This window comes from Oryctolagus cuniculus, chromosome 2, assembly GCF_964237555.1.
Source record: "Oryctolagus cuniculus chromosome 2, mOryCun1.1, whole genome shotgun sequence".
NCBI lineage: Eukaryota > Metazoa > Chordata > Mammalia > Lagomorpha > Leporidae > Oryctolagus > Oryctolagus cuniculus.
This window is the reverse complement of record NC_091433.1, coordinates 67,081,145-67,098,339: the sequence shown is the minus strand read 5'-3', so window position 1 is coordinate 67,098,339 and position 17,195 is coordinate 67,081,145. Positions and strand designations below refer to the sequence as shown.

Genomic DNA, 17,195 nt, shown 5'->3' with positions numbered 1-17,195 from the left:
CCAGTGCTGGCGGCCGGCCCAGCCCTTTCTCCTGGCCCGGGTGGGGGCCGCACAGCGCCCACTCCTTGGCCTGCTCCTTGGCGGTCTGCGGGCCGCGCTCGCCGCCATTCAGCTGGTGATGCTGCCCGCAGGACGGTCTCTCTCAGGCACCTCTAAGCCCTCAGACACGAGGTCGTCGCCATCGTCGTCCTCGTTGTCTTCCTCCTCCTCCATCTTCTACTGCTTTACCAGGCCATAGCAGAGAGCTAGCTGGGTCAGAAGAGGAGCAGCTGGGATTAGAACCGGCGCCCACATGGGATGCTGGTGCTGCAGGCCAGGGCTTTAACCCGCTGTGCCACAGTGCCGGCCCCATTCATTAATTATAATACTGCTATATTTCCTTATTAAGCATGATGTTGGTTTGTAGTCATATATTATTTCATTAGACCTTTAAAAACCATCCATTTTATTCTATCTTATGCTTTTTTAAAAAGTCAAGAATGGGGGTAGGCCGGCGCCGCGGCTCACTAGGCTAATCCTCCGCCTAGCGGCGCCGGCACACTGAGTTCTAGTCCCGGTCGGGGCGCCGGATTCTGTCCCGGTTGCCCCTCTTCCAGGCCAGCCCTCTGCTGTGGCCCAGGAGTGCAGTGGAGGATGGCCCAGGTGCTTGGGCCCTGCACCCCATGGGAGACCAGGAAAAGCACCTGGCTCCTGGCTCCTGCCATCGGATCGGTGCGGTGCGCCGGCCGCAGCGCGCCGGCCGCGGCAGCCATTGGAGGGTGAACCAACGGCAAAGGAAGACCTTTCTCTCTGTCTCTCTCTCTCACTGTCCACTGAGCCTGTCAAAAAAAAAAAAAAAAAAAAAAAAAAAAAAAAAAAAGAATGGGGGTAGATACTTAGCTTATCAGTTAAGGCACTCTTTAAGATGACTGGGTCCCACACTGGAGACCTCACTTGGATACCTCTGGCTCCTCACTCCAGCTGCCTGCTAATGCAGACCCTGGGAGGCAGCAGTGATGGCCCAAGTAATTGGGTTCCTGCCATCTATGGGAGACACCTGGATGGAGTTCCCAACTTTGTCTCCAGCCTGGCTCAGCTGCAGCCACTGAGGGTATTCAGGGACATGAACCCCATAGATGGGAACACTCTCAGTTTCTTTCTGTGTTTTTCAAATTAAAAACAAAATTGTAAAAACCCTATAGATATAAAAAATAATTTTTTACATAAAAATAAATCATTAGGAATGAAACACTGATAAATTTGACTTCGTTGCACTTTTTTTTCTTAAAGATTATTTGAAATGCAGAGTTAGAGAGAGGCAGAGGCAGAGAGAGAGAGAGAGTGCGAGAGAGGTCCTTCATCTGCTGATTCACTCCTCAAATGGCCACAACAGCCAGAGCTGTGTGGATCCAAAGCCAGGAGCCAGGAGCTTCTTCATCTCCCATGTGGGCGCAGGGTCCCAAGGACCTGGACCATCTTCTGCTGCTTTCCCAGGAACACTAGCATACAGCTGGATCAGAAGTGGAACAGGTGGGATTCGAACTGCTGTCCACATGGGATGCCAGCACTGCAGGCAACAGCTTTACCCACTACACCACAGCGCTGACTCTTGAACTTTCATTAATAAATTACATCATGTATCGGCTGGCCAGGACATAATAAGATACCATCAGTCAGGTGGTTTAAGCCACAAATGTATTTCCCCACAATTCTAAGTCCAAGATCAAGATGTTGGCAGGCTCTCCTAAGGCCTCTTTCCTTGGCCTGTGTGGATGGCCACCTTCTCACTGTGTCCTTACATGGTCATTTGTGTGTGTGTCTGTATGCTAATATCTTCTCATAAAGACACCAATCATATAGGATTAGGGCCCAGTCCAATTACTTCATTTAACTTAGCCCCTTTAACAGTCCTAGCTTTGACTAGTCACATACTGAGATATCGGGACCTCAGCGTTTAGCTTTTGGGGGAACACAGTTCAGCCCATCTGACACCATTCAGAATGAAGATCAGAGAAGAAAAAGACAGGTAAGATAACCCGTTGTAAAATGGGATGAACCTTTAACAGGAACGTAGCATCCCAGAAGGGAATACTCTCACACCTATGGTTAATAAGCAAATGAAAAGGTGTGCAACATTCACGGCTCACCAGGGAAAGGCAAACTGGGTCGAATCTTATGAAACTGCCCTTCTTGTAAGCCTCTCCAATGACTGATTATTAGCTATTTCTAATAATTCAGCCTAAAAAGGCCAAAAACCCAGGAAACACCTGACTTTTATAATGAGACACCACCACACGCACCAGAATGTTAACATTAAAGAGCAGAGCGCCACGTGTTGGTAAGAATGTGGAACAACCAGAATCTTGGGGCACTGCTGGCGGAAATGTAAAATGGTCCAGCCACTGTGGGAAACTATGTAACAATATCAACTAATGCTAAGCATGCGTCGAAGCTACCATCCACCAATTCCACTAAGATTCACAACCGTGCGTTTGGCTTGAGTAGCGTACAAACCATCTTGGGGAAATGCTAACTAGAATGGCCTGGTCAAGGAAGATCTGTTCAGCTCTTCTCACTTGTCTCCAGACGCTGCAGAGAAAGGCACAGTCTCGGCCCTGATTTTGGGCAAGTGGATACAGCTGGGACCACTTTTTAGAAAGCGCTTGTGACGCAGCACCAAGGCGCATCGCTGGGCCATCTCTGGCCATGGCTGTGATTTGCTTAATGTAGAAAGAGTTGGGTTAACCTCACATGAACTCTTTTCGCACGGTTTCCTCCCCCGCCAGACCCATCTTTTGGGGTCCAGAGAATCCTGAGAGTTCTGCTTTGGGAGGCACAGATACAGTCGGGGCCTGAGCCACAGGTACCGCTGCGCATGGGCGCGACAGGTGCTTGAGCGGGGGTTGTGCGGAAAACTCCCGCCCCTAGGCCTGCGCCACGCTGGGTGGGGTTGAAATTGACCTCCTTGGCTCCCCCTGCCTCTCGGCTCCTATCCCGGGCTTTCCGGCTTCTGCAGTTCTGCGGAGAGGGAGGCTGGGCGCTCGTGCGCCCTGGCCGGTGGCAACCTCCGCCCAGCGCCTCGCAGGCCCGCAGGAGCTGTAAAGGGGACTCTGCAAAGGCAACGGTGGCTGGCTCGCAGCTGGTGGCGCGACGAGGGGTCTGCCCTGGGAAGGGGAGCAGCGGGGTAGTCGGGAGGAAACTGGTTCTGATCCGAACCGTGGGCTTTCCACTCTCAGTCTCATTCCCGGTTGCTCCACCACAGACCCCAGCCCAGGAACGAAACGCGATCGGCTTGGAACGCGGCTCCTGCGGGGACGGTGGCCTGGGTATTCGCCGCGCTCAGACACCTGCAGTCCCGCCACGGCTCCCGGGATCCGTTCTGCCTGCGAAGCACCGCCTGGGGTAGCGGGAACTCCGGGAGAAACGGTGCGGGAGAGCAGCCTGGCAACAGTCGCCACTTCGCCCCAGGCCGCCTCGGAAGCCAGGTGAGTGGGCGCGCCCGGGCCGGACCTTGTACTTTTTCCACAGGGGCTCGGAAAACAAAGGTTCCTCTCAACTAAATCCGCCTTCCTGCTCGCCCGTCGTAGGTGCCCAGCGGTTCCCTCCTTGGCTCTGTCGCTTTGGGGGCCGTCGGAACTCCCTGTCCGACTTAACTCATCCACTGCTTTGGGCTGAGCACCGTGCTAAACCCCTTTCCGTGGCCACGTTTAACCTCTTCCGCAAAACCGCGAGGCAGGCGGAAACGCCTCTCTGTTGTGAGTGATTTGCTTGAGGCTGGTGAGGACCCTGGCCCTGGTGCCAGGCGGAACCGTGGGCGCTTCCAGCTGCGTCTTTGGTGTCTGCCTCCGTCGGGGTACTGCTTTTGAAGCCCACCGTGCGTACCTGATGTGGTTCTGTGCAGAAAAATGTTCTCGTTTTCTTTATATGAAACCGCCGGGCATGGACCCTGACACCAGGGATGGAAAGAGTCAGTTCATGGCGGCGCGTTTCCTTTGAGGGGTACCTCCATTCCCAGTTTTCTGTACGTCTGGGAATCCCTTGTCTTCTCACCTACCCTCGATGTGGAAACTTGCCAGCTGGTACTCCTGTGTATTTTCATAGTGAGGAACTGGCTACTAGCACTGTGATATGGGATGCAGGTGCCCAAGGAGCCACAAACTCCGGGTCTCCCATGTGGGTGGCACGGGCCTAAGTACTTGAGCCATCATTTGCTGGCTCCCAGGGTGCACTAGCGGGAAGCTAGATCAGAAGTGGAGCACCTGGGTCCTGAACTAGCACTCTGCTATGGGATGCTGGTGTCCCCAGAGGCAGCTTAACCGGACGTGCCACAATGCCTGCTCCTCAAATGTTTTAACTTTTTCATTTCCTATATGAATGATGGAAGCTCGCAGAATGATGTACTAGGGCCCCCATGATGAGATGGGTCTGTGCTAACAACTTAATTGAGCCACTTGCACCTTGCCCTTGGTGTGTAGTGGCCAAGCAGAAGCTCATCTTTCTCCTTGCCTGCAAAAGGTAACCGGAACTATTTCATCGCCTTTGCAAGCAGAGGTACAATTCTTCAGTGACCCAAAGCATTACCTGTCAGTGGTCTAATAAGGGGTGGGCATTCAGACTAGCAGTTATGGTGTTCATTAGGATGCCTGCATCCCACATTGGAGTGCCTGGGTTTGATTCCCAGCTCCAGCTCACTCACAAGGGGGAGGGGGGGAGGGGAGGGAGGGAGAGGGGGAGGGGAGGGAAGGGGAGGGGGGAGAGGGGGAGGGAAATCTTCCATCCACTGGATGGCCAGAGCTGCACTGATTCGAAGTCAGGAGCCAGGAGCTTCTTCTGGGTCTCCCACACGGGTGCAGGGTCCCAGGGACTTGGGCTATCTTCTACTGCTTTCCCAGGCCATAGCAGAGAGCTGGATTGAAAATGGAGCAGCCAGGACTCAAACTGGTGCCCACATTCTAGATTTCTTATGTCTTTGATTCGATTTTGGTGGATTATATGTGTCTAGAAATCTATCCAGTTCTTTTTGACTTTCCAATTTGTTGGTATACAGCTGTTTGTTAGAAACTCCTGATGTTTTTTTTTTTTCTGTAGTATTCATTATAGCATCTCTGATTTTATTAACTTGAGTCTTCTCCCTCCCCTCTTTTTGAACCAATGGTATATCAATTTGATTTTTTTTAAAGTCTTCATTTCATTGATCTTTAGTACCTTTTTTTGGTTTCAGTTGATTTCTTTAATTTTTATTATTTTCTTCCTCTTATTAATTTTAAATTTGGTTTGTTCTTGTTTTCATAGATCTTTGAAATGCCTTGTTAGATAATTTAATTGATACCTTACCAATTGTTTTTGTTCTTACTTTAATTTTTAACAGATCCAATAATTTGCAGATACAAGTCTAAAAACATAATGACATTCCCTTCTTCCCCCCACCCTCCTTCCTTTCATTTTTTTTCAGTTTTTGAGATAGCATTTTAAATTTAAAATTAAATTGTGATAAAATTTTAAATTTAAAATTAAATTGCAATAAAAAGGCTTAATAATTCACCAAATAATAAGTTTAATAAGTAAAAAGAAAAAGACCATAGTTAAGTGGGAATATAGACAATAGCTATAAACAATAATTGAAAAAATGACTCACTCATACAGTTTTTTTTTGCCAATTAGTCATTCATTATTTCTGTCAAATAGAACCAATGACAGTGTAACAGAACTATTTCCTGTGTGGTTACAAGTTAATACTTAAGTTTATTTGGACTTTAAATCATTTCCATTCAACAGTCTATGCATCACAATGCAAAGTTACACATTACATTTTCTGTACTCTACACAGATCAGGGATAGCATGGTATTTGTTTTTTTGGGACTGGCTTATTTCACTAAGTATAATGGTTTAAAATTGGATCCATTTTGTTGCAAAAGACAGGATTTCATTCTCTTTTACAGCTGAGTTAAATATTCAATGGTATATGTATGTATATACCATATACACACACATATACACCACATATAAACATATATATCACATATATATCACATTTTCTTTATCCAATAATCACTTGATGGATATGAGTTGATTTCACATTTTTAAAAAAGATTTATTTATTTGCAGAGTTACAGACAGAGGAAGAGACAGAGTTCCTCCATCTACTGGTTTACACTCCAAATGGCCACAACAGCCAGAGCTGGATCCATCCAAAGCCAGGAGCCAGGGGCTTCCTCTGGGATTCCCCACTTAGTTGGGCCCAAGCACTTAGGCCATATTCCACTATCCTCCTAGGCCACCATCAGAGAGCTGGATTGGAAGAAGAGCAGCCAGGAAATGAACCAGTGCCCATATGGGATGCTGGCACCACAGGCAGAGGCTTAACCTGCTATGCCATAGCATGGGCCCCTGATTCCATATCTTATCTATTGTGAATTGAGCTGTAATAAACAGAAAACACTTTAATATGCTGCTTTCATTTCCTTTGGGTAAATTCCTGGGACTGAGATGGTTGGGTCATATGGTCAGATTTCTGAGGAATCTCCATATTGTCTTACACAAGGACTGTGCTAGTTTGCATTCCCATGAACAGTGAATTAAGGAGCCTTTGACCCAACAACCTCACCAGCATTTACTGTTGTGGTTTTTTTTTGTTTGTTTGTTTCTGCATGACAAATTTTGACTGGTGTGAGGTGAAATCTTATTTTGGTTTTTATTTGCATTTCTCTGATGGCTAGTGATCCTGACCATTTTTTCATATGTCTACTGGCCATTCGAATGTCATCTTTTGAAAAATGTCAGTTCAAGTTCTTTGTCCATTTTTAACTGGATTGTTTTTGTTGAGTTTGAGCTCCTGATAGGTTCTAGATATTAATCCTTTATCTGTTGCATAGTTTGAAACTATTTTCTACCATTCTGTCAGTTACCTTTTACTTTGTTGAATCTTTCCTTTGCAGTGTAGAAGCTTCTTAGAATGATGTAATCTGATTTGTCTATTTCTGCTTTTGTTGCTTGTGCTTCTAGGGTCTTTTCCAAGAAGTCTCTGTCTATGCCAATGTCTTGCAAAGTTTCCCAAATGTTCTACTCTAGTAATTGTTGGTATCAGGTTATAGATTTAGCTCTTTGATCCATTTTGAGTTGATTTTTGTATGGGTGTAATGTAGGAGTCCTGTTTCATATTCGTGTACTTGGAAATACAATTTTCCCAGCACCATTTGTTGAGGAAACTGTCCTTTCTCCAAGGATAGATTTTGGCTCCTTTGTCAAAGATTAGTAGGTTGTAGATGAGTGGATTGATTTCTGGGATTATGTTCTATTTCATTGGTCTACATGTCTATTTTTGTGCCAGTACCAAACTTTTTGATTATAACTGCCTTGTAGTATGTCTTGAAATCAGGTATTGTGATGCCTCCAGCTTTGTGTTTTGTTGTATAAGATTGCTTTAGCTATTTCGGGTCTCCTGTGTTTCCATATGAATTTTAGCATAGTTTTTTTGTAGAATTGAAAGGAATATCATTGGTATTTTGATCAGGATTGGAATGAATCTTTAAAGTGCTTTCAGTAATATGGATGTTTTAATAATATTCTTCCAATCTATGAACATGGAAGATTTTTTCCATTTTTTTGTGTCTTCTATTTCTTTATTGTTTTCATAATAAAGATCTTTCACCTCCTTGGTTGAATTTGTTCTTCGATATTTAAAGTTTTTTTTTTTTAGCTATTGTGAATAGTATTGATCTTATAAGTTCATTCTTAGCCATGACATTATTTGTGTGTACAAAGGCTATTGACTTTTGTATATTAATTTTATATCCTGCAACTTTACCAAAACTCCCTTATGAGTTCCAATAGTCTTTATTTTAATTTTTGAGAGGTAGAGTTACAGATGGAGGGAGGGAGAGACAAAGAGAGGTCTTCCACCTGCGGGTTCACTCTCCAAATGGCCACAACAGCCAGAGCTGGGCTTATTGAAGCCAGGAGTTCCTACTGGGTCTCTCATGTGGGTGCAGGAGTCCAAGTACTTGGGCAATCTCCCACTGCTTTCCCAGGCCATAAGCAGAGAGCTGGATCAAAAGATGAGCAGCCAGGACATGAAAAGCACCCACCCACTAGTCTTTAAGTGGCATTTTTTTTGGAAAACATATATAATATCATGCCATCTGCAAATAGAAATAATTTGGTTTTCTCCTTTCTAATTCATCCATTTGATTTCTTTTTCTTGCCTAATGCCTCTGGTTAAAACTTCTAGGACTATACTGAATAGCAATAGTGAAAGTGGTCAATCTTGTCTGGCTCTGGATCTTAGTGGAAATACTTCCAGCTTTTCATCATTCAATATGCTACAGGTTATGAGTTTGTAATATATTTGTTTGATTGTGCTGAAGAAAGTTCCTTCTATAGTCAATTTGCTTAAGGTTTTTAACAAATTATGCTTTCTCTGTATCTACTGAGATAATATGTTTTTTTTTATTTTTTTTTATTTTATTTTATTTTTTTTTATTTTTGGCAGTCAGAGTGGACAGTGAGAGAGAGACAGAGAGAAAGGTCTTCCTTTGCCGTTGGTTCACCCTCCAATGGCCGCCGCGGCCGGCGCGCTGCGGCCGGCGCACCGCGCTGATCCGATGGCAGGAGCCAGGAGCCGGGTGCTTTTCCTGGTCTCCCATGGGGTGCAGGGCCCAAGCACCTGGGCCATCCTCCACTGCACTCCCTGGCCACAGCAGAGGGCTGGCCTGGAAGAGGGGCAACCGGGACAGAATCCGGCGCCCCAACCGGGACTAGAACCCGGTGTGCCGGCGCCGCTAGGCGGAGGATTAGCCTAGTGAGCCGCAGCGCCGGCCCGAGATAATATGGTTTTTATTGTTCAGTTTGTTAATGTGATGTATCACATTTGTTGATTTGCATATGTTGAACCATCCCTGCCTACCAGGGATAAATTCCACTTGGTCTGACTGAATGATCTGATATGTTGTTGGATTTGATGAGCTAGTATTTATTGAAGAAATTTGCATCTATGTTCATTAGAAATACTGTTCTCTAATTTTCTTTCTTTGTTGTATCTTCTTCTAGTTTTGGAATTAAGATGATGCTGACCTAAAAGAAGGAATTTGGGAGGATTCCCTTTTCAGTTGTTTTGAATAGTTGGAGAAGAATTTGAATTAGTTCTTTTTAAAAAAATTCTGGTAGAATTCAGCAATGAAGGCATCCAGTTCTGGTCTTTTCTCTGTTGGAAATGTCTTTGTTACTGATGAAACCTCCATCTTGGTTATTGGTCTGTTTAGGTTTCATTTTTTTTTTAAATTTTTTTTCATTGTTGTAGGCTGGAAGGTAAATAAAAAGATACTTTCTATCCTACTGTACCTCCTAGCCCCTTTTAATGCCCCCAAATGTTTAGGTTTTTCAATGTGTTTGTACCTCAATTTTGGTAGATTATGTGGCCAGATATCTATCCATTTCTTCTAGATTTTCCAATTTGTTGGTATATAGCTGTTTATAGCAATTCTTTGATTCTTTTTATTTCTGTGGTATCCATTGTAACATCTTTGTTTTTAATGTTGATTTTTTCTCACCTCATTTTTTTGTTTGGTTAGTTAGGTCAATAGTATATCAATTTTTCTTTCAAAAAAACTCTTCATTGATTTTTTTTATTCATTTGTTTCAATTTTTTTTCAATTTTGTTTCAAAATTTTCTCAATTTCTTTTTCTTTCCTCCTATTCACTTGGTTTGGTTTGTTTTTCTAGGTCCTTGAGATACATTGATAGCTCATTTATTTTAGGCCTTTCCAATTTCTTAATGTAGGCACTAATTGCTATAAATTTTCCTCTTAACATTGCTTTTGTTGTATCCCATAAGTTCTGAATGTTGCATTGTTGTCCTAATTCATTTAAAGGAATCTTTTGATTTCCCTTTTGATTTGTTCAGTGACCCACTATTTATTTTGTTCCACCAGAAACCTTTTATTTAAGGAATACAAACTTCATATATTTCATAATTGCAACTTTAGGAACATGGTGATTCTTCTCACCATTTCTGCCCTCCCACCTACTCTCCCACCCCTCTTCCTCCTCCCTCTCCTATTTGCATTCTTGTTTTTTACTAAGATCTATTTTCAATTAACTTTATATACATAAGTAACTGTTAAGAGCTCAACAGATGACTTGGAAAAAAAAAAAAACTGTTCCTCAATAGTTGAGACAAGGGCTGTTCAGTCATTACTTCTCAAAGTGTCCATTTCACTTCTATAGATTGCCTTTTAGGTGCTCTATTATCACAGTCAGGGAGAACATATGGTATTTGTCCTTTTGGGATTGGCTTATTTCACTAAGTATGATGTTTTCCAGTTTCATCCTTTGTTGCAAATAACAAGATTTGATTTTTTTTTAAAATACTCTGTAGTATTCCATGGTGTACATATCCCATAACTTCTTTATCTAATCTTCAGTTGACAGGCATTTGGGTTGATCCATATCTTAGCTATTGTGAATTGAGCTGCAATAAACATGGGGGTACAGATCACTATTTCATATGCTGATTTCATTTCCCTTGGGAGTGGGATGGCTGAGTCATATGGTAGGTATATATTCAGATTTGTGAGTTATCTGCATACTGTCTTCCACAGTGGCTTTACCAGTTTACATTGCCACCAACAGTGGATTAGGGTACCTTTTCCCCCATATCCTTGCCAGCATTTGTTGTTTGGCTTTCATACAGAAATCAACATTCTAACATGACCCACTGTTTATACAGGAGCATGTTGTCAGTCTCCTTGTGTCTGCATATTTTCTAGATTCTTAAGTTGTTGATTTCCAGTTTCATCCCATTGTGTGTTTTTTTAAAGATTTCATATATTTATTTGAGAGGTAAAGTTATAGCCATGAGAAGGCGAGATGGAGAGAGAGGTCTTCATCCACTGGTTCACTCCCCAAATGGCCACAGTAGCTAGAGCTAAGCCAGTTTTAAGCCAGGATCCAGGAACTTCTTCTGGGTCTCCCAGGCAGGTGCAGGAGCCCAAGCGCTTGGGCCATCCTCTATTGCTTTCCCAGGCCATTGCAGAGAGCTGGATCAGAATTGGAGCAGCCAGGACATGAACCAGTGATCGTATGGGATGCTGGCACTGCAGGCAGAGGATTAACCTACTGCGCCACAGCACCAGCTCCATCCCATTGTTGTCAGAGATATATGGTATGACCTCAATTTTATTAAATTTGTTGAGACTTACTTTATGGCCTAGCATATGGTCTGTCCTAGAGAAAGTTCCATGCACTAATGAAAAGAATATGTATTCTGCACCTCTGGGATGAAATGTTCTGTAGATATCAAATCCATTTTGTCCATAGTGTAGATTAGCTCTTGTGGTTTGTGTGTGTGTGTAATTTTCTTTCTAATCAATCTGTCCATCAATGAAAGTGGGGTGTTGAAATCCTCCATTACTATTGTAATGGAGTCTGTCTCCTTTAGAACTATTAACATTTGTTTTAAATAGCCAGGTACCCTGGCATTGGATGCTCATACATTTATGATAGTCACATCTTCTGTTGAATTGATCCCTTAATCATTACATAGTGCCCTTGTTTGTCTCTCTCTTTACAGTTTTTGTGTTAAAGTCTATTTTTTATGATATTAGGATGACTACAACTGCTTATTTTTGCTTTCTGTTAGTATGGAATATCTTTTTCCTACTCATTTTCAGTCTGCTTGCATCTTTGTTGATGAGGTGTCCCTCTTGTAGGCAACAAGGAGATGGGTCTTATTTTTTAATCCATTCAGCTAAGCTGGGTCTTTTAATTGGATTATTCAGGACATTTACATTCAAGGTTACTATTGACAATTAATTACTTGACCCTGCCATTTTTCTGTAAATATTCCTATTGCTTGCTTTTGTACTTTTACTAGGAGATTTTTTGCCTTCACATTCTTTTCATCGTGATGACTATCTTTCTGTGTTTTGTGTGTAGCATTTCCTTAAGCATCTTTTGTAAAGCTGGATGAGTGGTGACAAATCTTTCAATTTCTGTTTGTTATGGAATGTTTTTCTTTCACTTTCATTCATAAATGAAACTTTTCAGGGTACAGTATTCTGGGTTGAGGGTTTTTTTTGTTGACAGAGTGGACAGTGAGAGAGAGACAGAGAGAAAGGTCTTCCTTTGCTGTTGGTTCACCCTCCAATGGCTGGCGCGTTGCGGCCGGCGCACCACGTTGATCCGATGGCAGGAGCCAGGTACTTATCCTGGTCTCCCATGGGGTGCAGGGCCCAAGCACTTGGTCATCCTCCATTGTACTCCCTGGCCACAGCAGAGAGCTGGCCTGGAAGAGGGGCAACTGGGATAGAATCTGGCGCCCCGACCGGGACTAGAACCCGGTGTGCCAGCGCCGCAAGGCGGAGGATTAGCCTAGTGAGCCGTGGCACCGCCTGAATATGCCTTCTAATCCATTGTCTTTCTACACCTTCAGGAACTCCTTAGACACATATATTGGGTTGTTCCAGATTTTCCCATATTTCTTGAATATTGTTTTAAATTTTAAAAATTTCTTTATTTGAGGTATTTCCTAAGATGTGTATTCAAGCTCAAATATTCTTTCTTCTGTCTCATGAAGTCTATTGTTAAGGCTTTCCACTGTATTTATTTATTTGACATTGAATTCTTCATCTCTAATATTTCAGTTTGATTTCTCTTCAAAATATGTTATGTGAAGATTTTTCATCCATGTCATGAGTGGATTTTTTCAACTCATGAATTTGCTTTTCATTGCTTCTGAATGACCCTATGATCATTCTTTTGAATTCCTTTTCAAGCATTTCATCAATCTCTTCACATTGTAATATTGAAGTGTTGCTTCTTTTGGGAGTCATTTTGTCTCTTTGTTTCTTGTATTTCTGTATTTATTTTTAGCCACTTATGAAAACACTCATTGGTTTTCTCCACTGATAGTTTTTATCTTAGAACTATGCTTCTGTGGCTTCTGTGGCTTAATGGAGTGTCTGGTCATTCAGTGAATACCCAAGAGGTGTGTACTGGGTGGGGCCAGAGATACCTGGTCAGTTCTCAAGGTTGGGTGAGAATTCAAGGTGACACCCAAGTTGGGCATGGTAGTCCTCCTCTATTGTCAGCAGGGAGTAGGGTATGGTCATGCATATTGGTGTAATCATAACCTCACTTCCTTTCTTCCAAAGTGATTAATGTCCAGGATTAGATCATAGTGGGCACTACCCTCACCTGTGCTAGAGCATGAACCAAACAAAGGATCTGTGCAGGCTCTTGGCTGCTGGGGTCCTGAGTTGTGCATGTCCACACCCTCTATGAGATCTACAATGTCCCTCTAATTTGCTTGGAGTTTCCTCTGCAGTTTTCTCCCTAACTCTTCTCTAAGATTGTACTCTCTCCACCTTTTTAAACTATCTTCCCCTACACTAGAGCAGTAAGCTCCCTCCCTATTATGCCATCTTAGAATTTCTCCACCAAACTTCTTAACTGAAGAATCAACATGGGTGAGAAGAGAGAAGATAAGAGATGAAGGCATGTGGTGGAATGAGAAGGCCATGTCAAGATGGCCACCAGCAAGCGAGTGTCAGTTACTCAGGAATGGCTTTGGAACTGACCTGGCAATGGAGCCTGCCTGGCAACAGGCTGTGAATGGCTAGGGCATAAACTGCCCCTTGACTGGATTGGCTGCCTCAGCTATATAAGCGTCTGTACCAACTGAAATAAACGAGTCTGCGAGCTGCTCGCCTCTAGCCCACTTTCACTTGACTCCTGGGGTCTTTGTGGTGACTCCGTGGCTCTTGCCCCACTGCGCTCCTCCTTTCAGAACAAATCTACAGCAACAAAGGCAAAGTCATTTTTGTGATGGAAATCAATCTCAGTACCGTCAACAGTTGACATTGCCAGACTTCCTTCTTTGCTTATTTCATATTTGGTCCTGTGCACCCTTGAATTCTTAGAGGTGTGCTTCTCATAGTTGTCTAAGTTTCTGAGATGATAAATCAGTCCCAGACAGCATCCACCTACTTTACGCATTCTTGTTTCCTTCCTCCTCCCTGGGAAAAATCTAAATCTGTGATCTCAATGTTAGAAGTTGACTCTGGGCCAGCACCGCAGCTCACTAGGATAATCCTCCTCCTGCTGTGCCGGCACTCGGGGTTCTAGTCCTGGTTGGGGTGCCAGTTCTGTCATGGTTGCTCCTCTTCCAGTCCAGCTCTCTGCTGTGGCCTGGGAGTATAGTGGAGGATGGCCCAGGTGCTTGGGCCCTGCACTTGCATGGGAGACCAGGAGGAAGCACCTGGCTCCTGGCTTTGGACCGGCGCAGCACGCCAGCCGTAGCAGCCGTTTGGGGGGTGAACCAATGGAAGGAAGACCTTTCTGTCTCTCTCTCTCTCACACAGTCTAACTCTGCCTGTCAAAAAAAAAATTAGTTGGTTGTAGATGTGTGAATTGATTTCTAGGGTTTCTACTGTGTTCCTTTGGTCTGCACATCTACTTTTGTGGCAATCACAGGCTGTTTTGATCATAACTGCTTTGTAGTATGTCTTGAAATCTAGTATTGTGATGCCTCCAACATTGTTTTTGTTATTTAATATTGCCTTAGCTATTCAGGATCTCTTGTGTTTCCATGTGAATTTTAGCTTTTTTTTTCCTTGATCTGAGAACAATGTCATTAGTATTTTGATTGGGATTGCATTGAATCTATGAATTCCTTTGTGTAGTATGGACACTTTGACAATATTCTTCCAATCCATGAACATGGAAGTTTTCTTTTGCATTTTTTGTGTCTTCTACTTCTTAATGTTTTGAAATTTTCATCAGATCTTTCACATCCTTGGTTAAATTTATTCCAAGACATTTGATATTTTTTGTAGCTCTTATGCATTAGACTGATCTTAGAAGTTCTTTCTCAGTTATGGCATTGTCTGTGTATACAAAGGCTATTGATTTTTGTTTGTCCATTTTCTGTCCTGCAAGTTTACCAAACTCTTATGAGTACCGATAATCTCACAGTGGAGTCTTTTGGTTTCTCTATATGTAGAATCAAGTCATCTGCAAACAGGGGTAATTTGACTTGTTCCTTTCCAATTTGTATCCCTTTGATTTCTTTTTTATTTTCTAATGGCTCTGGCCAGATCTTCCAGAACTGTATTGAATAGCAATGGTGAAAGTGAACACCTTGTCTAGTTCTGGATCTTAGTGGAAATGCTTCCAACTTTTACTCATTCAATAAGATGATGGCTGTGGCTTTGTCATATATTGCCTTACTTATATTGAGGAATGATCATTCTATACCCAATATGCTTAAGATTTTTATCATGAATGGATATTGTATTTTATCAAATGCTTTATTTGTATCTATTGAGATAATCATATGGCTTTTATTCAGTTTGCTAACATGATGTATCACATTTATTGATTTGCAGATGTTGAACCACACTTGCATACCAGGGATAAATCACACTTGGTCCAAGTGAATGATCTTTCTGATTGTTGTATTCAACTAGCTAGTATTCTTGAGGATCTTTGCATCTATGTTCATCAGTAATATTGGTCTATAGTTTTTTTTTCTTTATCTTTTTCTAGTTTTGGAATTAAGGTGATGCTGGCCTCATAGAGGGAGTTTGAGAAGATCCTCTCCATTTCAACTGTGTTAAATATTTTGAAAAGAATTGTAGTTACTTCTTTAAATGTCTGGTAGAATTCAGCAGCAAAGCCATCTGTGCCTGGTCTATTCTTTTTTGGCAGGGTCTTTATTACTGATTCAATCTTTATCTTGTTTATTGGTCTGTTCAGGTTTCTATGTCTTCATGACTCAATTTTGGTAGGTTGTATTTGTCCAGAAATCTGTCTAGTTCTTCTAGATTTTCTAATTTGTTGGTATATAGCTGTTTGTGGTAATTCCTAATGATTCTTTTTAGTTCTGTGGTGTCCATTGTAACATCTCTGATTTTATTAATTTGAGTCTTCTCCCATCTCTTTTTTTGGTTAGTTGGCACAATGTGCATCTTTTGTATTTTTCTTTTTTATTATTTGACAGAGTTAGAGAGAGAGAGAGAGAGAGAGAGAAGAAAGATCTTCCTTCCGTTAGTTCACCCCACAAATGGCCATTATGGCTGGAACTATGCCGATCTGAAGCCAGGAGCCAGGTGCTTCCTCCTGGTCTCCCATGCGAGTGCAGGGCCCAAGCACTTGGGCCATCCTCCACTGCCTTCCTGGACCACAGCAGAGAGCTGGACTGGAAGAGGAGCAGCCGGGACTAGAACCCAGGGCCCATATGGGATGCTGGCGCAGCAAGTGGAGGATTAACCAAGTGAGCCACGGCATCAGCCCCCTGTATTTTTTTTTCAATTTTGTTGATTTATTCTCTAATTCTAATTATTTCTTTCCTTCTATTTTTGGGTTTGGTTTGTTGTCTAAGTCCTTGAGATGCATTGATAGCTCATTTATTTGGTTCCTTTCCCTTTTACCAATGTAAGCACCAATTGCTATAAACTTCCCTCTTAGTACTGCTTTTGCGGTATCCCATATGTTTTGATATGATGCATTATCTTCATACATTTACATAAATTTTCTGATTACTCTTTTGATTTCAATGACTCACTGTTCATTCAGGAACATGTTGTTCAATTTCCAGGCCTTTGTATATGTTCTAGAGATTCTTGAGTTTTTAATCTCCAGCTTCATTCCATCATGAAAAATGCATGATATGATTTCTATTTATTGGAATTTGTTGAGACTTGCTTTTTGGCCTAGTAAATGGTCTATCCTAGAGAAGGTTCTGTGCACTGATCAGAAGAATATGTATTCTGCCCCTGTGGGATGAAAAGTTCTGTAGATATTGATTAGGTCCATTTGGCCTATAGTTCTGATTAGTTCTGTTGTTTCTTTGTTGATTTTCTGTCTGGTTGATCTATCCACTGGGGAAAGTGGAGTATTGAAGTCCCCCATTACTCTTGTATTGGAGTCTATGTCTCTCTTTATAAACATTAACATTTCTTTTAAATACTCAGGTGCCCTGAAATTGGGTGCATATACATTTATTATAGTAAGATCTTCCTGTTGAATTGATACCTTAGTCATTATATAATTGCCTTCTATGTCTCTTTTAACAGTTGTATTAAAATCTATTTTTCTGATAATTAGGATGGGTATACCTGCTCTATTTGCTTTCTGTTATCTTTTTCCATCCTTTCCTTTTCAGTCTATATACATCTTTGTTGGTGAGCTGTATTATGTGTATTTCTTGTAGGCAGCA

At 42.4% G+C, this 17,195-nt stretch overlaps 1 long non-coding RNA gene across 1 annotated transcript in view; it reads left to right on the top strand.

Moving 5' to 3' along the window:
- The first annotated feature begins 3,011 nt into the window (after positions 1 to 3,011).
- The window catches only part of LOC138848482 (uncharacterized), a 39,470-nt gene continuing 25,286 nt past the window's right edge, over positions 3,012 to 17,195 (top strand). Inside the window, exons 1-2 of the long non-coding RNA XR_011386312.1 lie at positions 3,012 to 3,136; positions 3,242 to 3,464. This is a non-coding gene — a long non-coding RNA (uncharacterized lncRNA). The remainder of the gene's footprint in view (positions 3,137 to 3,241; positions 3,465 to 17,195) is intronic.